We start from the raw sequence: 26671 nt of genomic DNA on the forward strand, positions 1-26671 counted from the left end.
GTGGCATGTAGCATTCACTGTAAAAGGCAAATAGTAGTACTATTCAAAAATAAAGTATTCCTATCAGATGGTATCTTCCTGGAATTTAGGGATGGGTAATACTTTGTGTCTTTCCCACATTCTAGCATAGACATTGCATAAATATCAATAAAATGAACTAAACTCTCATTTTTGTAAACTCAGAATAACTCAGTTGTGCACAACAGGGAAACCATCCAGCAGAGCTACTTCCAAGAAGGATATATTATGTTCTCCAAACAATAAATGTACTCTTTGGGGAAAAGCAATACCCATCTGCAACATAGTCTTAGATCTGATGATTGCATCTAGTAAGAATTTAGTGATATACAGAGCTTGTTGAGAAAAAAATTTTATTATATTTCCAGACTTTGGAATCCAACAAATAATTTCAAATTTTTATGTGACTTATTTTTGATATTTCCCTATTTCAGAGACTAATCTTTTGTACATTACCAAATTAAATAAACTGAATTAAAAAACATACAGGAACACTCAGACAGCTGATTAACAATTCAATGTAATTGTCATCTACCTAAAAAATACTCTCAGTATTTATGAACTGACTCATTCATTAAATATCTCAGTCAAATTATAATTCAATTTAAGCTTAGCACTTGAATTTTCTAAAATTAGAATCTATTCCATTGATACAATGCAACATTGTTTTGTTTGCACCTAGTTTTAAGTGGAAGAATATATACCATATATTTGAATTCCTAAAATATTGGTCTTTAAAATTTTATTGTTTATATTTGTCCCTGTATCTTCTTAAATATCTTTGCTGTTAACCAGGATATTGAATAGTACTTGTGCTAACATTTATTCTTATGCTAACATTTATTCTTTTGCATCTCCTCAGAGGACATTCATCATTCAGCACATAAAAATGATACTTTCCCGTATTTCAGGAGTGGCTGAAAGTCAGTGATTATGTTTTGTGGAATTCAACCAGCTTGCCACCAGTACTGTCAGGAAAAGGAATTGGTCCAAAGTGCCAAATGTGATTTTTTTACCTCTTAGTGTAGAGCATAGCAATATTAGTTAATTTCATCATTAGAAACTTCCAAGACAAAATTCCACAAGGTGAAATGGTACCATTGCAAAGAAAATAAGACACCTGAGAGAAATGAAGTTGATCCTCAAATTTGGTTTCCCTCACTGAAGAAACTCGAGACTGTGTATTTTAATATACAGAGCCTTCACTGCCAACACAAAAGACCCTCTCATGTTCTTCTATTCCTGTCAGCTAACATCCTTCAATTTGCAAAAATGGAAAAAATGCTCCCAGAGACATAGTCATCATCCCTATATCCTGTGATGGCAATGCTTTGGATTGTTTTCAAACAAGAGTTTTGGAGTGTTGAATTGTGGTCATCGGTGGACTTTGCTAACTTGTAACAGACGGCAATATTTTAATGTCTCTAGCAGCTCCTTGAACATTTAAGTTTGGGGAAAAATTATTCTTATTTCACTCATATGAGTTCTAAGGAGAAAAATTGCCTCTATAAGTTAGAAGAAGACATTCACATATTTGGCCTGAGGAGACTATATCAGGGATTTGCTTAGTAATAATCTCTAGATGAGGGTGATGGGAGACCAGAAGAACGGGAGCATCATCATGTGGCCTACATATTTTCTAGGGTGGTGTGAGATATTTCTTTATCGAAAGTATAGACGAGATAGATCAAGTAAATTGATTGGCTCCAGAAGTAGTTCAGTGAGGATTTACAGAATGCTATAAGATAAAAGATCAAGTACTACTTCTGAAAGCTATTTGGAGTCACATTGCAGACTACATGCTTTGGAGTCAGATAGATCTGGGTTTGAATTCTAGCTCAATCACTCACTAGTTGAGTGACCTTGGAGCAAGTTACTCAATCTCCTTGAACCTCAATTTCCGCATCTGGAAAGTAGGGATAACATTGACTACCTCAATGGACTGCTATGAGGATAAGGTGGCACATGTGTATGAATGCTTAATCCGGAGTCTGGCTGTGAGGAAAGTGGAGTGAGTTTGGTCAGGCCCCCTCACCTCATACCGTGCTGGGTATGATTCAGCACATCTGTTGTAAACAAATTTCATGGGAATAGAGTTAGTGCGCACGCAGGCCGGTGTACCTTTTGGCTTGTTGCTGCCATTGTTGTGTACTCTTTGGTATGGAAGACTGTGGCTCTGAACTGCTGGTCCGCAGAGCTCTAAGAGTAAAGTATGTCCACTTTGCCGGCAGCTACTGGGTTTCACTTTCAACTCCCTGACTCAGGACCTGCACAGGACAGAGTAGAGGGGTTTGTGATCCAGCCCAACACTGGCACACAGCAAGAACAGAAAAAATGACTACTCCAGGGGATCAGAGATGTTACCAAAAGATTTTACAAAAGTTATGTGGACACTGTGCTATGCTATCATTACAAGTGAGAGGGCATGACAAGTCCAGAAATCCCACTTAAATCTCCCGTTTTGCTAAGTAAAACTGTTGGAAAATGTAAAAGTAACTTTCTCATAAACCTGTTTTGTCCTTGAAACTATATTTGCACACTCCACTAGTTGAAAATAATTTTCTCCCAGGCCTTTGTTTTAGAAGTAATATCTTGTCCTTAAAACTAACTTTGTTTGCTCTGGCTATAAATCTCTGCTTGCTCTTTTGGCTTTTGTAACAAGAGCTTATCTGCATAAACCGCATATGCCAGCTAAACTGCTGAGAAAAGAAAAAAAAAAAATGTGTAAAGAGCCCTGGAACAGTCCATCTACAAAAAGCCCTGTCAGACCTAGGTTTGGGGACCAGGATTTCAGGACATGAGCCCATCTGGTCCCGCTAGCGTAATAAACACCTGGCTCTCCAACCTTCCGAGTGTTTGAGGCTGCTTCCTTTTTGAGTTCATTTCCGCAACAAATCAATTAATTATTAGTAGCCATATAAACCAAATTCAGGACTAGAATAAAAAGTAGATTTCAATAATAATTCAAAATAATTTTAAGAACTACATGGGTAAAAGATATTAAGATGTATTGTCATCAATGAAAAAGTGTATCAACTAGAGAAGACAAGAAGAAATGAAAGCACGATAGCCTTCAGAGTATTGCTAGCTAGTGATTATTAATAGTTTCAAGAAACTTCCTAGGAATGCTTCATGTTGTATTTGGCTGGATAAGTGGAGTGATACAATAGATTTTTCATTGTCTTACAAAGTCAGTTGCTGCCTGTTTTGTCCCCAAACCAGTTGTTCAATAGTTAAGAAACGAGATTATAATTTTGAAGTATACATAAGCCAAATCCATATTTTTACCCTCAAAAACATATCCCATGCTCCCAAAATTTAGCCTGTTTTAAACATTTCCTATTTTTTTTTTTCAGGATAAGCTGCATATCTAGAAGGGGACAATAAAACCTAAGAATAAAAAGTACATAACTTGAATAAAACATGTTCAATTTTTAAAATATATTTGGAAACAAATAAACAGTACAAGATTTTCCAAAAGTGACAGAAAAAAACAATTTTGATATAATTTTGATGTATGGTAAGAAAACCAGGAAACACAAAACAAATGGAGCAAGGATCCCTCCCTCTTTCCTCACCTTTCTTCATCTTCCTTTTTTGCAGGCTGAGCATAAAGTAATTCCAGAGAAATATGAGATTTTTCTTTATCAAAGAAGGGCAGAGGTTATAAAAAGGTTGAGAGACACCTATGGAAACCCACCAGCTGGAGAACTACTGAAACATCACTAGGGACAACATGTTCTCCCCATGGAGCATGCTACAGGAAGGAGACGATTTGTAGCCTTTAATCTCTTCTGTAGTAAATGGAGCCTAAAATATCAGATTATAAACATTAGAATACTAGTGTTAGTGTTTCAACAAAGATTTTATTGTAGTAACTATGTCAGATCTTTGTTGCTAATTCTATTAGAAGGAATAACTAAGTCAGATAAACAGGATCCCTGAATGACAATTCACCTCTTCACAGAGGTGCTAATCTTATATTCATTTTATAATGGAAAAATAAGCATTACTCTTATGATGTAAGTTTTATACAAATTTAATATATGTTACTCTTTTTGTAAATGTCATTTGAGAGTTGCACTGATATGCACAATTTTGCTATAAGAGCAAAGTATTTTTAGTTTATACTAAGGGTCTGGTTGCCTTCTGCTATGAAGTATATGACTTAACCTGTTAGATTTTTATTTCTTTGCATCATTGAGATATGTGCTCAGTGTCTTTTCAACCTTATTTCTTGAATGTGGTTTCTCATCAAGGCTACATTTTTTACTTAATATTTTACACAAAAGAAAAAAAATCACCTTTCTTTGGTTAATAATGACCAATTCAAGATGACTTGTGCAGCTCTGCAAAACTGTATAAATGGAACGCCTTGATCTCATCTTCCACCAAATTCCTGAGTGCTTTAGGAAAGCTTGTTATTAATGAGAGAACATGGTTATAAGTACAAATTCATATTATAAAAATTATCAGCTAATACTTTAGTTCACATCAATAAAACCACTGCAGGGTTTACATTATAATGGGAATAAACATGCAATAGACTATTGAATTTCATGAGTGCTAGGCTGTGGGTGATTGTTGAGTGGATTGTGACAAGGATGTGGGGTTTTGCTAGTCTCAGGACCTGGTTGTTAAAATAGTTCAAATATGGATGGGCTCAAGGCCAAGTGGATGGCAAATAACAAGTTCAGAATTTCAGACAGCAGTGGAGGTTGTTTGCAGAGTTATGTAAGACAGATACCTATGCAGCTTAGTAAACATGTTACATCTCCGCATATGAAGGGTGCAAATAAGATAGTATCTACTGCTATTGATGAAGCCTCACTGCATATGTGCCAAGACTGGGACTAACAGACTAAAACTCCAAAGCAGAGCCACTCTGCAAATACAGTGCAGGGCAGGACAGCTGAGTACAACCAGAGATGAGCTGAAATGAGGCTATAAAATTCGTAATGGAAAACAAAGAGCTTTTGGATCATCTGCAGCTGCTGGGGCAGTCTTCCCCTCATGTCCAGCTGGGTAACTCCAAACCCCTTCTGTGTATGCAGATCTGTATCCAGTGGACAGCTTAAGGCTAGACAACAACTGCTTGAGGTAATCTTAACTCCTGAGATGCTTCATTGGCACTAGGTCCCTGACATCAAACTCAGAAGGCCTCTTTAAAAAACAACTGTGTAACTGTGGATAATCTGAATAAGCCATAGCATTTTTAAGAATGACCACTGGATGTTTTTGTTATTTCAGTTTCCTTGCAAACCAAGATAGGCACCTATGTTTCAGTTTTACTAGTAGATGAAGAAAGGAAACAGACATGAAATATTAAATGCTATTGTTGACAGGATACAGATTAAGGAACAAATTATGATATGGACCTATATACCACTAGCACTACTCTTGAATGCATAATTAATTTTTTTTTTCTTGCTGAGTTTTTTTTTTATATATATATGTATTTTTTTTTAAATTTTATTTTGTCGATATACATTGTAGCTGATTATTGCTCCCCATCACCAAGACCTCCCTCCCTTCTCCCTCCCCCCCTCCCCCCCAACAATGTCCTTTCTGTTTGCTTGTCCTATCAACTTCAAATAATTGTGGTTGTTATATCTTCTTCCCCCCCGCCCCCGGTTTTGTGTGTGTGTGTGTGTGTGTGTGAATTTATATATTAATTTTTAGCTCCCACCAATAAGTGAGAACATGTGGTATTTCTCTTTCTGTGCCTGATTTGTTTCACTTAATATAATTCTCTCAAGGTCCATCCATGTTGTTGCAAATGGCAGTATTTCATTCGTTTTTATAGCTGAGTAGTATTCCATTGTGTAGATGTACCACATTTTCCGTATCCACTCATCTGATGATGGGCATTTGGGCTGGTTCCAACTCTTGGCTATTGTAAAGAGTGCTGCGATAAACATTGGGGAACAGGTATACCTTCGACTTGATGATTTCCATTCCTCTGGGTATATTCCCAACAGTGGGATAGCTGGATCGTATGGTAGATCTATCTGCAATTGTTTGAGGAACCTCCATACTATTTTCCATAGAGGCTGCACCATTTTGCAGTCCCACCAACAATGTATGAGAGTTCCTTTTTCTCCGCAGCCTCGCCAGCATTTATCGTTCATAGTCTTTTGGATTTTAGCCATCCTAACTGGGGTTAGATGGTATCTCAATGTGGTTTTGATTTGCATTTCCCGGATGCTGAGTGATGTTCAGCATTTTTTCATATGTCTGTTGGCCATTTGTATATCTTCCTTAGAGAAATGCCTACTTAGCTCTTTTGCCCATTTTTTAATTGGGTTGCTTGTTTTCTTCTTGTAAAGTTGTTTGAGTTCCTTATATATTCTGGATATTAATCCTTTGTCAGATGTATATTTTGCAAATATTTTCTCCCACTCTGTTGGTTGTCTTTTAACTCTTTTAATTGTTTCTTTTGCTGTGCAGAAGCTTTTTAGTTTGATATAATCCCATTTGTTTATTTTTCCTTTGGTTGCCCGTGCTTTTGGGGTCGTATTCATGAAGTCTGTGCCCAGTCCTATTTCCTGAAGTGTTTCTCCTATGTTTTCTTTAAGAAGTTTTATTGTTTCAGGGTGTATATTTAAATCCTTAATCCATTTTGAGTTGATTTTAGTATACGGTGAGAGGTATGGATCTAGTTTCATTCTCCTGCATATGGATATCCAGTTATCCCAGCACCACTTGCTGAAGAGGCAGTCCCTTCCCCAGTGAATAGGCTTGGTGCCTTTGTCAAAGATCAGATGGCAGTAAGTGTGTGGGTTGATTTCTGGATTCTCTATTCCATTCCATTGGTCAGTGTGTCTGTTTTTATCCCAGTACCATACTGTTTTGGTTATTATAGCTTTGTAGTATAGCTTAAAGTCAGGTAGTGTTATGCCTCCAGCTTTATTTTTTTTTGCTCAGCATTGCTTTGGCTATGCGTGGTCTTTTATTGTTCCATATAAATATCTGGATAGTTTTTTCCATTTCTGAGAAAAATGTCTTTGGAATTTTGATGGGGATTGCATTGAATTTGTATATCACTTTGGGTAGTATGGACATTTTCACTATGTTGATTCTTCCAATCCATGAGCATGGAATATCTTTCCATCTTCTTGTATCCTCTCTAATTTCTCTCAGCAGTGGTTTGTAGTTCTCATTATGGAGATTTTTCACCTCCTTGGTTAACTCAGTTCCTAAGTATTTTATTTTTTTGGTGGCTATTGTAAATGGGCAGACTTTCTTGATTTCTCCTTCTGCATGTTCACTATTGGAGAAAAGAAATGCTACTGATTTTTGTGTGTTGATTTTGTATGCTGCTACTGTGCTGAAATCGTTTATCAATTCCAGCAGTTTTTTTGTAGAGGTATTAGGCTGTTCGATATATAGGATCATGTCATCTGCAAACAGGGACAGTTTGACTTCATCTTTTCCAATCTGGACGCCCTTTATTTCCTTCTCTTCTCTGATTGCTCTGGCTAGTACTTCCAACACTATGTTGAATAGGAGTGGTGAGAGTGGGCATCCTTGTCTAGTGCCTGTTCTTAAAGGAAAAGCTTTCAGCTTTTCCCCATTCAGGATGATATTGGCAGTGGGTTTGGCATATATGGCTTTAATTATGTTGAGATACTTTCCCTCTATACCTAACTTAAAAAGGGTCTTTGTCATGAATGAGTGCTGAACTTTATCAAATGCTTTTTCAGCATCTATAGAGTTGATCATATGGTCCTTGTGTTTGAGTTTATTAATATGGTGTATCACATTTATTGATTCGCGTATGTTGAACCAACCTTGCATCCCTGGGATGAATCCCACTTGATCGTGATGAATAATTTTTTGTATGTGTTGCTGTATTCTGTTTGCTAGTATTTTAGTGAGGATTTTTGCATCTATATTCATCAAGGATATCGGCCTGTAATTTTCTTTTTTGGTTATATCTTTACCTGGTTTTGGTATCAGGATGATGTTTGCTTCATAGAATGAGTTTGGGAGATTTGCGTCTGTTTCAATCTTTTGGAATAGTTTGTAAAGAATTGGTGTCAATTCCTCTTTGAATGTTTGGTAAAATTCTGCTGTGAATCCATCTGGTCCTGGGCTTTTCTTTGTTGGGAGCCTTCTGATAACAGCTTCAATCTCCTTTATTGTTATTGGTCTGTTCAAATTTTCTACGTCTTCACGGTTCAGTTTTGGGAGCTTGTGTGTGTCCAGAAATTTATTCATTTCCTCCAGATTTTCAAATTTGTTGGCATATAGTTGTTTATAGTAGTCTCGAATGATTCCTTGTATTTCAGATGAATCAGTTGTAATATCACCTTTTTCATTTCTAATATTTGTTATTTGAGTCTTCTCTCTTCTTTTTTTTGTTAGCCATGCTAGTGGTTTGTCAATTTTATTTATCTTTTCAAACAACCAACTTTTTGATTCGTTGATCTTTTGAATTGTTTTTTGGTTTTCAATTTCATTCAGTTCTGCTCTGATCTTAATGATTTCTTTCCGTCTGCTAACTTTAGGTTTGGATTGTTCTTGTTTTTCTAGTTCTTTAAGGTGAAGTGTTAGGTTGTTCACTTGCCATCTTTCCATTCTTCTGAAGTGAGCATTTAATGCAATAAATTTTCCCCTCAATACTGCTTTTGCAGTATCCCACAGGTTTTGGTATGATGTATCATCGTTTTCATTAGTTTCAATAAATATTTTGATTTCCTGCTTGATTTCTTCTTGGACCCATATGTCATTAAGTAGAATGCTGTTTAATTTCCATGTGTTTGTATAGTTTCCAGAGTTTCGTTTGTTATTAATTTCTAGTTTTAATCCATTGTGGTCTGAGAAGATACATGGGATAATTCCAATTTTTTTGAATTTATTGAGACTTGATTTGTGACCTAATATGTGATCTATCCTGGAGAATGATCCATGTGCTGATGAGAAAAATGAATATTCTGAGGTTGTTGGGTGGAATGTTCTGTAGATATCTGCCAATTCCAATTGGTCTAGAGTCTTGTTTAGATCTTGTGTTTCTCTACTGATTCTTTGCCTAGATGATCTGTCTAATATTGACAGTGGGGTGTTCAGGTCCCCTGCTATTATGGTATTAGTGTCTATTTCCTTCTTTAGGTCTAATAGAGTTTGTTTTATAAATCTGGCTGCTCCAACATTGGGTGCGTACATATTTATGATTGTTATGTCTTCTTGATGGATCAGACCTTTTATCATTAAGTAGTGTCCCTCATTGTCTCTTTTTATGGTTTTTAGTTTAAAGTCTATTTTGTCAGATATAAGAATAGCCACTCCAGCTCGTTTTTCTTTTCTGTTTGCATGGTAAATCTTTTTCCATCCTTTCACTCTTAGTCTGTGTGAATCTTTATGGGTGAGGTGGGTCTCTTGTAGGCAGCATATAGTTGGGTCCTGCTTTTTGATCCAGTCGGCCAGTCTGTGTCTTTTAATTGGGGAATTTAAGCCTTTTACATTAAGAGTTGTTATTGAAAGGTGTTGATTTATTCCTAGCATTTTATTGGTTGTTTGGTTGTCTTAGGTTTCTTTTGTTCCTTGCTTTCTGATTTACTGTTTGCTTTCTTTGTTTGGTGGTTCCTTAGGTTGTAGATAGTGTTTCTGTTAGCTTGTTTTCTCTTCATGAATGCCAATTTTTATTATACTAGCGGGTTTAGATTTTTCTTGGGTTTTTATGGCAGTGGTAGTTATTTTTCAGGAACCAAACCCAGTACTCCCTTGAGGATTTCTTGTAAGGGTGGTCGTGTGGTAGTGAACTCCCGCAGTTTTTGTTTGTCTGAGAAATATACTATTTGCCCCTCATTTCGGAAGGATAGCCTTGCAGGGTAGAGTATTCTTGGCTGGCAATCTTTGTCTTTTAGTATTTTGAAAATATCATCCCATTCCTTTCTAGCTTTTAGGGTTTGTGATGAAAAGTCTGATGTTAATCTGATTGGGGCTCCCTTATAGGTGATTTGACGCTTCTCTCTTGCAGCTTTTAAGATTCTCTCTTTGTCTCTGAGTTTTGCCAATTTGACTATGACATGTCTTGGAGAAGGCCTTTTTGGGTCGAACACGTTTGGAGATCGTTGAGCTTCCTGGATCTGAAGATCTGTGATTTTTCCTATACCTGGGAAGTTTTCTGCCACTATTTTGTTGAATATGTTTTCAATGGAATCTCCATTTTCCTCCCCTTCTGGAATACCCATGACTCGGATATTTGAGCGCTTGAGGTTGTCTGATATCTCTCTCAGATTTTCTTCCATGTCCTTGATTCTTTTTTCTTTCTTTTTGTCTGCTTGTGTTATTTCAAAAGCCCATCTTCAAGTTCAGAGGTTCTCTCTTCAACTTCGACAAGCCTGCTGGTTAAACTCTCTGTTGTGTTTTTTATTTCGCTGAATAACTTCTTCAGTTCAGCAAGTTCTGCTACATCTTTTTTCAGGACATTGATTTCCTTGTACATTTCCTCTTTCAGATCCTGTATACTTTTCCTCATTTCATCATGATGTCTAGCTGAGTTTTCTTGTATCTCATTCAGTTTCCTTAGAATTATCACTCGAAATTCCTTGTCAGTCATTTCAAGGGCTTCTTGTTCTATAGGATCTAGAGTTTGAGATTTATTAACTTTCGGTGGTGTACTTTCTTGATTTTTTGTATTTCTGGTATCTTTTTTTTTGGTGTTTATTCATTGTGGCAGGGGGTTGCACAGACCACCGGTTTGAGACTAATGACTAACTAGGATGTTGCTGTGGTTGGCAATTTGGTATGGCTCCCTCCGTGACTGCTCAGTTGGCCTCTAGTGCCTTGTGTGTGTGGTTGCCTCGGGTCTTGGGCTTCTCCGGGGAGCCACCTTTCTGGTCAGCTTGGACTCTGCTGGGCTGGTGGATCACGTACCACAGGGTGTGTGATCTCTGTTGAGCTTTCACTTCCTGTGCAGGACTTCTCCCCGTTCCGTGTGCTCTGGCCCAGGCTGTTAGATCGTGCAGTGGCGACCCCACCGGGTGTGTGGTTTCTGTCGAGTCTCCGCCTCCCTGGCCGCTCGTCTCTCCCCTCTGTGCGCACTGTGCTGGGCTGGGGCGTGTCTTCTGCACCCCTCATCTATCAGCTGGGCCTTCAAGACCCTGCTCGGCACCGCCTCGCCCAGGAAGTCTACCAGGTTTCTGCTAGGCACAGACGACCGGTCGCTCTGGGTGCCTTTGTAGCACTGTGTAGATCTTTCTCGGGTCTTGTTCACCTTTGTATTCCCCCGGTATAAACCGAGCCTAGCGCCCGCCTGCAGCCTGCTCTCTGGCAGGTTCAAGCGGACCTGGGAACTCTCCTACCACACTATTCCCAACCAGAAAATTGTTAGGCTTTTTTCCAAACTGGTGGCCGCAGAGATGGTATCTGCCTCCCAGTAACAGGAAGCTTACCGGGGGCCGGAGTCCAGGGTGTGGTGGAGTGACAGTCGGCCTGCCCGTACATCCTTGCCCTCCCGACACTGGCTGGGGACGCCCACCGCCACCAGCCCCGCGAGAGAACTGGGGAGGGAGTGGGAGAGGAGGCCGGTCTGCAGGCTCCGGAAAGCCCTGCGCCAGGCCAAGCAAGTGGGAGGGCTCAGTGATGGCCGAGCAGGCGGAGCTGCCCGCACCTGGGAAAATGGAGGCAGCACCAGGCGGTGAGTGGCCTGGTGGTGCAGGCGGGAGCCAGGTGGGCATCCGCCCCCCGAACAGAGCTGGACCAGGGGGTCACTCACAGTGCTGTGCCAGGTCAGGTGCTCGCTCTCTGTCTCTGGTTTGTCGCCTTCCGTGTTCTCGGCTGCTGCCGACTCGGGCGGTTCAGTCGCAGTGCGGCTCGGGCGCTCCCAGGAATCTTCTTTAATGCCGGCCTGAAACCTCGAATCCTGAATAGGGCAGCTGGCCGCCTTCAGCGCGGCCCCGGCCTCTGGGATCCTGGCTGCATCCACAGCAGCCCTGGCGCCGTGTTCCCTGTTTAGAGACTCGCTTTTGCAGCTAAGAAACAGTTCTTTTCCTGCTCCACACTTCAAAGCTGTTGCCTGTAAATGAGGCAGCCTCTCCTGCCGGGGGCAAAGTGGCGGTCACCCCCCACGACCGGCCAGCAGCAGTGGTCCTCCCTTAAGAGATGGCAAGAGGAAGGTCCACAAGTTTCCCGGCTGCCTGAGGCCCAGTGGCCACCTTTTCCACCTCAGCTACTCCGCGTGCCAGCCGCCGCAGCCACCGCCATCTTGAAACTCCTCCCTAATCTGATGCATAATTAATTTTAAAGGACTCTATAATTAGCTTGGTGAAGAAAATGTAACAGAAGTAGAATCTTCAACGGTTCTAGTCCAGACTTAATTATTTGCATCAGAACAGTGAATTCAGAGAATCACTGTTGAATTTAATAATAATTTCTGGATTTTCTTTGGAACTTTATGAATAATTTCCAGCAGTTGAATCTTCACATAAAAGGGATCTGGCAATTTTGAGATGAGAGACATAAGCATACTATGCATTTGTTTGCTCTCAATCAATAAAAACTAGATAAATTTAAGAGTATTTTCAGGATTTTTAGGTCAATTTCTATATCTACTGACATGACCAAGACTAATATTCCATTTTCTCATTCCCTATGATGCTTGTTTCCAGGAACGTAAGTTCTATTTAACACTTAAATGCCTTCTATACCCAAAACACTGATTCTCAGGTACATAAAAAATGGTCTTTGTCCAAGGGACAATAAGCTCATAAAAATGTAAGTTAACCTCAAAAGGAAGTATAGCTATTCACCTGAGGTGCAGTTTTTACTAACATATATGAGAGTACTTCAAAAATTTGGTTGAAAAATGAAATTGAAAGATGACGCGAATGTTTCCATCAAGGATGAAGGCAAAATTTGGTGTTAATGTGCACTGTCTTTTTTCTGGTAAAAGAAATCATAGTTTTCATCTGACTAAAAATTGGTCAAGACCATTGTTTTAGACTTCGAGTTGTAGGCTCTATTTCTAGATAGCACCAGATGTGTATTATTTCTGAGATAAGGAGACTGATAGTTTATAATAATTATACTTTATAGATGGAATATCTGATAAGATCTGAAGTAATCTCCAGTGATTTTAGTTTAAAAAACTCTTTTTCATGGAGTAACTGACCATAAATTTGACATTCAGATGGATCTGGCTAATTGCTTAGGAGAAGAAGGAGAAGGAAAGAGGAAATGCTTAGAACAAATTAAATGTAAAGAAAAGTCTTAAAATGTTAAAAAGCAATAAGGAATGTGAAAGCACTAACAGCAAAATGTAATTTTTAACACAAACAGTTGAAGCAAACTCAAGATTAGTTTTTAAGCAGTGTTTTAATTAACAGCAGTTTTTAAATTGCTTTTGCCAAAACTAAACCTCTGACACTAATGGGTGTATTGTAGGCTACACACACACACCATGGAAACTATAAAGCACCTAAAATTCAAAGCCACAGAGTAGCCTTATCATTTTACTGCCAGTTTTTGAACAGTAGAACAGGCAATCTTAGTAACATAAGTTTAAATATGTTGTGAACAATCTGAAATAGTAAGAATTATTAAACGAAAAACCTTAGACAAATTATATTTAACAGAGTTTAATTGAGCAAAGAACAATTCACAAATTGAGCAGCAACCAGAACCAGAATAGGTTCAGAGTGACTCCAGACCCGCCACATGGTTGGACAACATTTATGGACAGAAAAAGGAAATAGAAAGTGAAGGTGAGGTATAGAAACAGCTGGATTGGTTACAGCTGGGCATTTGCCTTATTTGAACCTGATTTGAACAGTTGGCTGCCTGTGTTTGACTAAAGTTTGGCTGCTGTGATTGGCTGAGACGCTGCTACTTGTTACAAGGGTAGGTTATGGTCTGTTTACACATCAAGTTATGTTACAGTTCACTATGTATGGAAAAACCTTCAGGCCAAACTTAAAATACATACAAAGGCAGATTTAGCCAAACTTAATTGATAGAGTCAACATAAAATAGAAATCATTGGAGCAATAAAGACAATTTAATGAAGTAATGGTACTCTGCTTGATTTTCAAGCAAGCCAGAATCAACTATTTGACATAATAAATGCATCACTGTGATGTCCAGTACTGGAAAGCAGGGACTATCTTATCGAATATCCCTAAAGCCCATGACTCAGTAGGTACTTGATAAATATTTGTTGAATGAATGAAGTGAGTCTGAAGACTCTACAAGCTTGGCCTGCTTGGACCAATTGGTACTGATTTCGCTGCCATCACAATCCTGTAGCAGTTTCAAGTGTTAATGTCTGGGTACATAGATGAATCCACAGAGAAGAGAGCTCTTAGCAGTATTAAAAATGTGGGACTAGTTTTTCGAAGCTGAGGCAGAAGGTGAGTAATGGGCTGGGGAGCAAAGGGAAAGGGGAAGGGAGGACATTGTAAATGAAATATGTATATCATGTTTATGGAAACACATAAACTAGCTTATATCTACAATCATTATCTGAGTAAAGGCAGTAGTAGTTTACTTATTCTTATAAAGAACTATAGTGGTTCCTATCATATATTAGCATTGGCATGAGTTAGTAAATGCCTAAACATGGACTTTTCTTACATAAACATGCTGGGGAAGGTGAGTCATACATAAACCAGGACCCAAAATAAAATTCTACTCAAAAATGACAGTTTTTTTCAACAGTCTGACCCTAACCTTTAGTTAATAATAACACTTTTGTGTTTGAAATATACCTAGTCATGATATGTAACTCATTTTCTCTTGTTTCGATGTGAATGGGATGGGCAAAGGGTGGGAGACAAGGACAAATCTGTCTCCACTGAAAGTAGAAAGAATCCTTCCTCCCCTCCAATCCATCTCCTTGTTTTCTTGCCCTCCAACAAAGAGGCTCCAAGAGAAGGAGCAACATTAGGATACCACCGGTGGTGGCTGCTGTTGGCTGCATCTTCACCCCTAAGCATATGTCTGTCTACCAGCAGAAACAAGTCTCTGCAGCCCAACCAGTCAGTTCTATGCTGCCATTCAGTCTCCAGCATTTATTCTTGAAGCCATGTGAGGGTAAAATCTTCCATTCCTGTCCTCTCTCCCCTCCCCCAGCTGAGCATGGGATAGGCACTAAGTAAGACCTCCTCCACAGAGAGTATTTCCTCCACTCGAACATTCCCTCACAAGCCCCCTTTGTTCCCTGCCCTCCTCCTCATCTTTATGCGGCAGCAGCAGACGCCCATATGTTCTCTATCAAAGCCTGAGCCATGCCCACAAACTCTGGCATGCTTGAAAGTGCAGTGAGTACTGGCCCTCCAGAAATACCTTTTCCCCCCTCTGATTTCTCCAAATATTTTTAAATGTTAATGGGTTCCACTCACCCACAACCTAGGGGGAGGTTATAGAGGGCTCTGTGTGTCCAGCAAATTAGCAGCCTAGGGATACTTCTTGGCGCCTAGGTTCTGTCCCACCCTTGGGGGTTGGCCGGGGTTCTCCAGCCATGAACTGTTAAAAACAGTTTGCCAGCACATAGCTTTCTACTGACAGAGGTTAGATTGGTGGTTGACAAGGAAGTTGCTTCAGACTACAAAAAAAGAAAGAGAGAGAGACAGAGAGAGAGAGGAAAGAAAGAAAGGATGGGGGGAAGGAAGGAAGGAAGGAAGGAAGGAAGGAAGGAAGGAAGGAAGGAAGGAAGGAAGGAAGGAAGGAAGGGAAAAAAGGGTCTTTTCTCTGAAGTTTCTGAGAGTAAGAGAGATCCTTTAAGCATCACTGAAAAAAAACTTTAAAATGTTTATTTTCTTTTCTTACTCATCCTTTCTCCTCCTCTTCTTTTGTTACTGTTTAAAAATATATAATTTTTCTGGTTCAATACATAGGCACAAAATAACTTGATTTGTGCTATGATACTTTGGGTATCATGTTTCTTTTAAAGTTCCCTAATAATAGAAGAGGGTAGATAACCAGAAGCCTCTGCACAAATTTTAATAAAATGAAAGTTTGGATTTCTATATAGAGGTAAGGAAGTGGTATGTATTTGGAGGGAGAAGGAGAAGGCTGGATGGCACATGCTTTGGAGAAATTTAAAGTCACCTTCTATAGACTGAATGTTTGCCCCGCCCCCCCACCCCAATTATATTTGAAATCCTAATCCCTAATGTGATAGTATTTGGAGATGGGGCCTTTGGGAGGTAATTAGTGCCATTAGAAGAAGAGACAAGAGCTCTCTCTCTCTTTCTCTCTCTCTCTCACATGTGAGGATACAAGGAGAGGACAGCTGTCTGTAACCCAGGAAGAGAACCCTCACCAAGAACCCAACTATATTAGCATCCTGATCTCAGACTTCCATCCTCCGGAACATTAAGAAATAAATGTTTGTTATTTAAGCCACTGTATGGAATTAAGCCAGTTTATGGTAATTTATTGCAGCAGTCCAAACAAAGACACCACCCCTGAAGATTCGTAATTTTAATCCTGTCCTCATAGCCTCACTGGTCACCCTAGAAACAAATTGCTTAGATGTTATAACCTCTCACCCTGTGACTGTTTTTTCATAGCTAAATCCTCTTTGCTGCTTACCAAGTTATAATACTCAGTGTAGGTAGCCCATGCTGGGGAGTAGAGGACCTGGCTCTCAGGTCTTTCGTCTCCTAGATGTGAGCTTCAGATATTCACATCATGATCCAAAGACTTCAGAATGTGCCAGTTACACTATAAGTATTCTCACTTTAGATGAAATTTTGTTCAAGAACTTTCCAGTGAGGGGTTGTAGAGAATTAGGAGGATCCCATTGAGATTTAATTGTACAGCAAATGCAGGTTATACAATCTACATAACTCTTGAAAACCAAAACCATCTATTCACAGATGCGGCCTGGGCACTGAGAAAGGAAACCACACCTTACAGCCTATATTCACATGATTTTGCTATTCCACTGTCTTCATTAGCATTTTTTTTTTTACTTTCCAGGACTGTTCTGCTCAAACAAATGGATTGAGTATTCATTACAAAAATGGAAAGTATGAACAGACAGTTATGCCTTGGACTATTTGAATCCCTTGCCTTAAAATCCTCCCCTGGTTCTTTCTACAAATCTGTTATATCATTGATCTTATACAATCCTCATCAAGTCCTCACACTTAAAGAGCAGATGTAAACCAAACTCCTAATCCTTAATAAATTCTGATCTTACATTCTCCCCTCCCAGGCATGGACAAAGCTTTGTGATATAGTTCTTAATACCTTAGAATAGTAAGCAAGAAATTCAGCTCTACCTTACCAATAGATTGTGTTGGTGATATTTAGGGAGCCAGCCCTTGGCACTCTTTTGTTTAAACATAACCCAAGATGGGACTAAGATTTTTAGATTTTGAGTTTTATGCTTAAGACTAGGAGAAGTGGAATGGTTTTTTTCAATTTTTTATCTTCTCTCTCCCAAATAAAATTCTTCCCTGCCATTTAAAAAGTTCTGATACAATTATAAAACTGAAATATAAGCAGGAGCCAAGTCTTAGATCTCCAAATTTAAGTAGTGATAATTAATGCGATGCAAATCAAAATACCTTTATGTCAGTGTCAAATCATTGAGACTTTTTTGAATGTTGGAAAATGTAAAGTACAGAATTCTATTGTTGGCAGTCCTTGCAAGTGTGACTTACCCTGGATCCATATAGATAAGGCTCCAACACTGGAACTCTCTGGATATCAGGCAAAAGAGTGTAACCTGACAGATAAAATATACGTGTGAATTTACTAAATATATGACACAAATTATTTTCACTTAGCAAGCAAACAAAGGATGATTATATAAAGGAGAAAAAAATCTTTCTTCTCTTCTAAATCCTTGTAACAAAATAAGATTAACAAGATAAAAGTATACACATTTATTTAATATAAGTTTAATATAACTCAGGAAACATCATATGAAAATGAAGGTGCCCACTAAATGGTTAAACCTGAGCACATTTCTATGCTAAGTTTGGAGTGAAGTGTCATGGAAAAATGTGATAGGACAAAGCATATGGGCTAAAAGTAGTAAACTGGGGGAAAGTTAGCAAGGTCTGCTTGTTTGGATTCCTCTCACATTCCTGTTTGTTTGACCTGCTTCAGGAAAAGTTCAGAGTTCTATCTACACTTCCTGTTTTTCGAATTCCTTCAGCTCAAACTATTCAGTATGCCAAGGTGCCATATCTTGAGGTTATATGTTCTGAACCCCATCGGTTAAAAATGCCTAATATAAGATAGGTGTCTCACCAAAGAATATAATTATAGTTAAACAGACCACTACAAACTCTGCAGGAGGTATGCTGGGTCAAGAGAAAGAACTACAGGATAATCACTGCCCTGAGAGAGGAACGACTTTCCTATTTACAAATGCCATTGTTGAAATGATAGGGAAATTAAGAAAGACCAAAAGAAAGAAAGAAAGAAAGAAAAAGGAAAGAAAGAGAGAAAGGAAGAAAGAAAGAAAAAGGAAAGAAAGAGAGAAAGGAAGAAAGGAAGGAAAAAATAAAAGAATAAAGTAAGTTCAAATCCAATGGGGGTTTTGGGGTACAACAGTGATTTTCATCCTAAGTCTGTATGAGTCTGCAAAAATTTTGACTTTTCTTTAAAATGGGTCTGCAGGCAAGAGGAGTGGCATTACCATGACAGGGAGGTCCAAGGCAGGGAAAAGCCCTGGGCACTCCTAATCCCGACCTATACAGAAGGCAGGAGGAACACCACTGCTGTACAGAAGGCAGGCCTCACACCATGCAGTGGATTGAATTATGTTCCCCCAAAACTCACTGAATCTTGAATTGTGCTCCCCAAGTTTTATGTATTAGAAATTTGGCCCCCCACTGTGCCTGTTAAGAGGGTAGGAAACCCTATTATGGTAGTTGAAAGGTGGAGCCTGGAAGAGGTGATTGGATTGTAGGATTGTGCAATAGTGAATGGATTAGAAATGGTGATTAGGGGCATGATTCTGAGGGCTTTAAAAGAAGAGGAGATTCTGTATCTTTCTCTGTTCTCTTTGCTTCCACCATTTTGCAGTGTGAGACCCCTGGATTGCTGTCACCACCACCAGATGGACTTTGGACTTCCCAGCCTCAGAAACTATAAGCAAATAAATTTTATTTTCTTATAAATTTACCAGTTCCACGTATTTTGTTATAAGCAAGAGAAACAAACTAATATACACCACTTCTGTGGAGGTACTCTGCAACAGCTGCCACCACAGCTTCTCATACCTCAAGGATGGCTTGCTGCCACAGCAGCAGCCATGACCATCGTGCAGATGGCCCAAGCATATTTGACTTCAATGACACAAGGAGAGTCACCAGAGGAACCTGGAAAGAGAAGAGAAAGTTTTTCTCTTCAAAGTCCACTCTGGAGTGATAGAAGATGCAACTGATCTACCAGATGGCCAGAAACTGTAGTAGAGATACTAGAAATCTGAAGAAAAAAAAAAAGAAAGAAAGAAAAAACATGACACTGCCAAAGGAATGTAGTAATACTCAAGTACCATACCCTGCAGAACAGGAAACCCTTGAAATGACTGAAAAGGAATTCTGAGTAACAATCTTAAGGAAACTCAATGAGATAAAAGGAGACTCAGACAACACAATGAAACAAAGAAAAATATCCAGGATATGAAGGAGGACATTTAAAAAGAGATTAATAGCTTAAAAAATAATGTAGCAGAATGCTTGGAACTGAAGGATTCATTCAATGAAATAAAAAAAACACAACTGAGAGCTTAAGCAGCAGACTAGAACAAGCCGAATAAAGAATTTCTGATCTCAAAGATGTACTTTATGAAATAATCCAGGCAGACAAAAAAAAAATGGAAAAAAAGATTTTTTAAAAAAAATGAGGAAAGTAAAGAGCTAGCACACAAACACCTGAATTGTGGGTGTTCCAGAAAAAGAGGAGAAAAGTAAAGACATTCAAAATCTATTCAATGAAATAATAATGGCAAACTTCCTAGGTATAGGAATAAATATGGACCATCAGATCTAGGAAGATCAAAGAACCCAAACAGATTTAACCCAAAAAGACCCTCTCTGAGACACATTATAGTCAAACTGTCAAAGCTCAAAGACAAAGAGATAATCCTAGAAGCAGTAAGAGAAAAGCATCAAGTGATAAGGGAGCCCCCATCAGACTAACAGCAGACTTCTCAACTGAAATTCTGCAGGTGAGAAGAAAATGGGATGACATATTCAAAATACTAAAAGAAAAATACTGCCAGGCAAGAATACTATAGCCAGCAAGGCTATCTTTCAGAAATTAGGAAGAAATAGTGTATATCCCAGACAAACAAAAACTGCAGGAGTTCACCACCACATGACCAGCCCTCCAAGAAATTCTCAAGTGAGTCCTGCATCTGGAATCCAAAAAACAATCATCACCACCATGAATAAACAAGAAAGAACAAAACCCACTGGTAAAATATGAATGCAAAGGAAAAAGAGAAAAGAAACTAAATCTTACACCTCAGACAAACAATAAACATTGAAAACACACACAAAAAAAAGGGAAGAAAGGAACAAAATATATTTAAAACATCTAAACAAAAAGCAATAAAATGCTACGGGTAAGACAATACCTCTCAATAACAACCCTAAATGTAATTGGATTAAACTCCCCACTCAAAAGACTGGGACATATGGATAGGATTAAAAAGCTAGACTGAACTATATGATTTATACCAGAGACTCACCTCACCTCTGAAGACACACACAGACAAAAAGTGATGGGGAAAAAAAAGGATATACTACCCAAATGCAAACCAATAATGAGCAGGAGTAGCTATTCTTCTATCAGATAAAATAGACTTTAAACCAAAATCCATAAAAAGAGACAAAGAAGGCAACTATATAATGATAAAGGGATCTGTCCAGCGAGAAGACATAACAATCATAAATATATATGCACCCAACATCAGAACACTCAGATATATAAAACTAACACTATTAGACCTAAAGAAAGAGACAAATGCCAATACAATAATAGTGGGGGACCTGAACACTCCTTTCTCAACACTGGACAGATCATCCAGCAACATATCAACAGAGAAACAGGATTTAAACTACACTTGAAACCAATTGGACCTGGCAGATATCTATAGAACATTTCACCCAATAACTACAAATATACATTCTTCATATCAGCATGTGGAACATTCCCCAGGATAGACCACATGTTAGGTCACAAATCAACTATCAACAAATTTTTAAAAAATCAAAATTATCTAAAGTATCTTTACAGACCACAATGGATAAAAACTTGAAATTAAAACCAAGAAAAACTCAGGACACTATACAAATACATGGAAATTAAACAACAGGATCCTGAATGACTTATGCATCTAAGAAAAATTAAACAGGAAATCAAAAAATTTCTAGAAACCGATGAAAATAAAGACACATCATATCAAATCCTATGTGATACCACAAAAGCAGTCCTAAGAGGGAATTTTATTGCAATAAATGCTTACATCAAAATATGAAAAGATTTCAAATAAACAATCAAATGGTATACCTTAACGAACAATCCAATTCCAAAGTTGGCAGATGAAAAGAAATAATTAAAATGATAGCAGAATTAAATGAAATAGAGAACCCCCAAATAATACAAAATATCAAAGAAACAAAAAGTTAGTTTTCTGAGAAGATAAACAAAATAGACAAACCATTAGCTAGGTCACAACAACAACAAAAAAAAAAAAAAGAAAAAAAAAAGAGAGAAGATCCAAACAACAAAAATCAAAAATGAAAAAGGAGACATCACAACTGATATCACAGAAATACAAAGAATCATTAGAGATTATTATAAACAGCTATATGCCAACAAATTTGAAAACCTGGAGAAAATGCATAAATTTTTGGAAACATACAGATTACCAAGACTGGCCATGAAGAAACAGAAAACCTGAACAGACCAATAACAAGCAATGAGATTGAAGCAGTAAACAGCAGTCTCCCAATAAAGAAAAGCCCAGGGCTGGATTGCTTTACTGCTGAATTCCATCAGATCTTTAAAGAGGAATTAATACCAATTCTTTTCAAACTATTTTAAAAAATTGAAACAGAGTCCATTCTCTCAAACTCATTCTATGAGGCCAGCATCACATTGATACCGAACCAGACAAAGATATAACAAAAAAAGAAAACTACAGGCCAATATCCTGTAGTTTTACACAAAAATCCTCAACAAAATACTAGCAATCAGAATACAGCAACATATGAAAATAATTAAATACCATAAACAAGTGTGATTCATCTCAGGGAGACAAGGATAGTTCAACAAGACAAGGATATGCAAGTCAATAAGTGTGACACACCATATCAACAAAATCAAGGACAAAACCCTATGATTATCTCTAGATGCAGAAAAAGCATTCAACAAAATTCAACATTGCTTCATGATAAAGCCTCTCAGTAAACTAGGTATAGAGGGAAAGTATCTCAATGCAATAAAAGCCATATATGACAAACCCACTGCCAATATCAACCTGAATGGAGAAAAGCTAAAAACTTTTTCATTAAGAACAGGAACAAAACAAAGATGCCCACTGTCACCACTCTTATTTAACATGATATTAGAAGTACTAGCCAGAGCAATCAGGGAAGAGAAAAAATAAAGGGCTTTCAGATTGAAAAATAAAGTCCCTGTTTGCAGATGACATAACCCTACATATAGACAAACCTAAGGATTCTACCAAAAAACTGTTAGAGCTGATTAACAATTTCAGTAATGTTGCAGGATACAAAATCAACACACAGAAATCAGTAGCATTTTTATACTCCAACAACAAACTAGCAGAAAGAGAAAGCAAGAAAGTAAGGCCATTTACAGTAGGGACCAAAAAAATAAAATACCTAGCAATAAATTTAAACAAGAAGGTGAAAAATCACTAAAAAGAGAACTACAAATCACTACTGAAAGAAATTAAAGAAGACACAAAAAGGTGGAAAGACATTCCATGCTCTTGGACTGGAAGAATCAACATTGATTCAACATTGCGTTGAATCCATACTACCAAAAGTGATCTACAGATTCAATGCCTGTATGAAACTAGACCTGCACTTCTCACCGTATACTAAAATCAGCTCAAAATGGATTAAAGACTTAAGTATAAGACCTGAAACTATAAAGCTACTAAAGGAAAACAGAGGGGCAGCACTTCAGGAAGTAGGACTGGCAAACACTTTATTAATAAGACACCAAAAGCACAAGCAACAAAAGAAAAAATTAATAAATGGGATTACTTTAAACTAAAAATCCTCTTCACAGCAAAGGAAACAATTTACAGAGTGAAAAGACAACCTGCAGAATGGGAGAAAATATTACAAACTTTACATCTTACAAGGAACGAATACCCAAAATATACAAGGAACTCACACAACTACACAGTAAAAAAAATAATCCAATTAAAAAATGGGCAAAGGAGCTGAACAGACATTTTTTGAAGTAAGACATACAAACAGCCAACAGATACTTGAAAAAGTGCTCAACATCACTAATCATTCAGGAAATGCAAATTAAAACCACATTGAGATATCTCACCTGTCAGACTGGCTATAAATCAAAAACACTGAGAATAACAAATGCTAGCAAGGACGCAGAGAATGTGGAACCCTTCTACACTGCTGATGGGCCTGTAAATTAGTACATCCACTGAGGAAAACAGTATTGAGGTTTCTCAAACAACTACAAACACATCCACCATATGACCTAGCAATCCCATTTCTAGGTATATACCCAAAGCAATGGAAATCATCACACTGAAGGGATACATGCACTCCTATATTCATCACAGCTCTATTTACAATAGCCAAGATATGGAACTAACCTAAATGTCCATTGACAAATGACTGGATAAGGAAAATATGATATATATACATAATGGAATACTACTCAGCCATAAAAAAGAATGAAATTCTGCCATTTGCAGCAATATGGATGAGCTTAGAGAAAATTATGTTAAGTGAAATAAGCCAGGCATAGACAGAAAAATACCATATATCCTCACTCATAAATAGGAGCTAAGAGAGAAAGAAGCAAGGAAAGAAAGACAACAGTGGTGCATTGGGCTTGCAGAGGGAGAGAACAGACCTAGAGTTGCTATGGGGAGAGTGGTGGAGGGTAGGGAGGCTGGGGAGAGGTTGGGTGGGTAACAGAGGGAATAATTGCAATTTGTGGTAATGAGCATGCTGATAATATTGATCTGATCATTAAATCTTGTGCACAGGTTCTGATGGTCAGCTCTATGCTCCATTAATATGCATAATCAATTTTTTTAAAATGAAAAAAAATTAACAATGTTAAGTCTACCAGTTAAGAACCAGTTGTCTCTTCATTTATTTGTATTTTCTTTAATTTCTTTCAGGAACATTAATGTACTTTCCATTTATAAGCCTTTCATCTCTTTGGTTAAGTTTATTCCTAAGTATTACATTGTTTTTGATACTATTGTAATAAAATTGTTTTTTCATTTCAAAAAAAATATGAAATGGGTCTGTAAGTTTGAGGACCATTGCTATATACTCTAAGTTAGTACTTAAACCAATATAAATCAATATAAAGAAGATAAGACTTCTGGTTTAAAAAAGGCAAACTAAACACGGTTGTTCATCTGTTTCACCTCCCCTAAATCAGAGGAAGCTTAAAAATAGAAATAAATCCAGAGCAAGCCTGGAATGCCTGAAGGATAGCATTAATGTGCATCAAAAGAAAGAATTTTCTGGTAGATTAGATAAGAATGAGCACAAATTCCAAATGAGCTGGAAACAAACAAACCAAACAAAAAATACACCTTAATCCAATTAAAAAAAAAAAAAAAAGAAAGAATCTAAAAATTTGATTGAACCTAACAGAATACTAGATTAAACCTCTGAATCAATGGCAAGAGGGGGTAGGAGGAGTAGGCCTGGGGTAGGCAGATACTTAAGGGCAGCAGAATAGCTGAGGAAATCTCCACTTGCTATGGTGTTGGCCCAAACAGAAAGCATGAGTCCTGCTCTCTGACAAAAATGGGAGTTTTATACAAAACTTAGCTGTTAATCACAGTCACCCTACTGTGCAATAGAACACGAGAACTTATTTCTCTCTTTACCCCCCTGCCCCCCAACCACCACACACACATAAAAATGGGAGTTCTAATACAGAATGAATATTGAGGGCCTTGGAAGGTATATGTTCCCCCTACCCCTGCCGCTATCACAAATAGCAGGCTCTTGTAGTGCTCTCACAAATTGGGGGATCTTGCACCAAAAAACAAGTAACTCCCACACCTAAGTCTGCTCTAGAGCTCATCATACCTCTCCTTTGCACAACCAACAGAACCAGGGCTCATATACTTAGCAAGGAACAAATACCGTTAACCAGACTGATGGCCCACCAAGCAATAGTAATCAGCCCAGACTGGGGATTCTTAGACTCTTTTGTACCATGAACCTCTCTGGCTTTCTGCTGAAGCCTACAGACCCCTTCTTAGAATAATGTTTTGAAATTTACAATATGTGTATTTTAAAAAAGTATTTAAAAGGAAGCCAATTACATTGAAATGAAGCTATCAAAATATTTTTTAAATCATAATATGTAACTATACTTGCTTATTTATTGATATATAAGATAACAAGACCAAGCAGTAGGTCTAACACTGCTAAAATTTTGAAGTAGTGATGATTGTAATCCACATTTATAAATTAATGTGGTATGGAAATATCTGTGATATCTATCAGTGACCAAGTCACAAATACTTCTAATATTCCTGTAGTTGTTGCCTACATTCATAATGGAAGGAATTGCTAAATTTCATCTCTAGGGTAGTAAAAATATATGTATAATGTTTTCATCTGAATGCATGAACCCCCTGATTTTTATCCAGGGACTGCTTAGTGATCTGTGGCTCTCAAATGAAGACCTCTAATATAGACCTTCATTTATTAATATGAACAGGTAACCAAAAACCAAACATATAAGGTCAATTGAATGTTTTAAAAAGCACCAAGCTGGCCGGCCCGTGGATCACTTGGGAGAAGGTGGTGCTCACAGCACCAAGTCAAGGTTTAGGATCCCCTTACCGGTCATCTTTTTAAAAAATAAAATAAAAATAAACAAATAAATAAAATAAAAAGCACCAAACTACACAAAAGAACTAATCCCCAAGGAAATAAAATTATAGAAAATTGCAAAGAATAGTAAAATAACTAAAATTAGTAACTGCAGGTAGTTTCAAAAGGAAAAGGTGCCACTAAAAAAATACATCAAACAAAACAGGATGCTATAAAAAAAAGAAGCAGTTTTTCGCAAATGATCAAGATTTCTGAAATATGGGCTGAATTGGAAAATGAATGAGGCTCAAGATTAAATTGGTGAGTTGGAAAGTAAAACTGAAAAATTTTATCAGAATTCAGTGAAAAGACAAAGAGATGAAAAAGATGAAAGAAAGGATAAGAGATATGTAGAATAGATCTAAAAGTTCTACCATCCATCTAATAGTAGTTCAAGAGTACATAAAATAGAAACAAACAAATAAATAATAATAAATATAATAAACAATAATATCAACAACAAAATTTCCCCCAGATAGTTTCTTCATACTGAAAGAAGTCATAGACAGCAGTGCAAGAATAAAATCTAGACACATTCAATTAAAATATATGAATTCTAATAAAAAGAAAATTCTAATAAACTATGAAAG

Source organism: Cynocephalus volans, chromosome 8 (assembly GCF_027409185.1).
Source record: "Cynocephalus volans isolate mCynVol1 chromosome 8, mCynVol1.pri, whole genome shotgun sequence".
Classification (NCBI taxonomy): Eukaryota; Metazoa; Chordata; class Mammalia; order Dermoptera; family Cynocephalidae; genus Cynocephalus; species Cynocephalus volans.